Genomic DNA, 1,153 nt, shown 5'->3' with positions numbered 1-1,153 from the left:
GCTGAAGATACTAGAGAGGAAATAATCTCACTGATCAAAGAAAGCAGCAAATCCAAGAAATTCTTAACACAAAACATCCAGGAACTCTAGCACAACATGAAAACACCAAACCTAAGAATAGGGGTAGAGAAGGAGAAGGAAGAATTCCAGCTCAAAGTCCCAGAAAATATATTCAACAAAATTATAGCAGAAAACTTACCCAACCTTAAGAAGAATATTCCTACAAAGATACAAGAAGCTTACAGAACACCAAATAGACTGGATCAAAAAAGTAACCTCACCATATAATAATCAAAACACAGAACATACAGAATAAATAAAGAATATTAAGAGCTGCAAAAATGGTCAAGTAACATGTAAAGGTAAATCTACCAGAATTACACCTGATTTCTCTATGGAACCCATGAAAGTCAGAAGGTTTTAGATAGATGTGCTGCAGACATTAAGAGACCATGGTTGCAAGCTGAGACTACTATACCATGCAAAGTGTTCTTTCACCATTGAAGGAGAAAACAAGATATTCCAGGACAAAAGCAGATTTAAACAATATGTAGCCATAAACTCAGCCTTACAGAAAGTCCTAGAAAAACAACCACAATCCAAGGAAGCCAACAATACCCATAATAACACAGATATATGACAATCCTCCACCAGCACAACTCAAAGAAGGGAAACACACAAAAACTACCACCAAAAAAATAACCAGAGATAGCAACCATTGGTCATTATTATCACTTAATATCAGTGGACTCAAATCACCTATAAAAAGGCACAGGTTAAGAGAATGGATATGAAAACAGGATCCAACATTCTGCTGTTTACAAGAAACACACCTCAACCTCAAAAACAGACACTACCTCAGAGTAAAGGGTTGAGAAAAGTTTTCCAATCAAATGGACATAAGAAACAAGTGGGTGTGGCTATACTAATATCTAACAAAACTGATTTGAAACTAAAATCAATCAGAAGAGATGGAGAAGGACACTTTATACCCATAATAGGAACAATTATTCAGGATGAAGTCTCAATCCTGAATATCTATGCCGCTAATATAAAAGCACCCACATATGTTAAAGAAATATTACTAGAACTCAAATCACATATCAAACTCCACACACTAATAGTAGATTTCAACATTCCTCTCTCACCAATA

This window comes from Microtus ochrogaster, unplaced genomic scaffold, assembly GCF_000317375.1.
Source record: "Microtus ochrogaster isolate Prairie Vole_2 unplaced genomic scaffold, MicOch1.0 UNK200, whole genome shotgun sequence".
NCBI classification, from domain to species: Eukaryota; Metazoa; Chordata; class Mammalia; order Rodentia; family Cricetidae; genus Microtus; species Microtus ochrogaster.
This window is presented reverse-complemented; position numbering follows the sequence as displayed.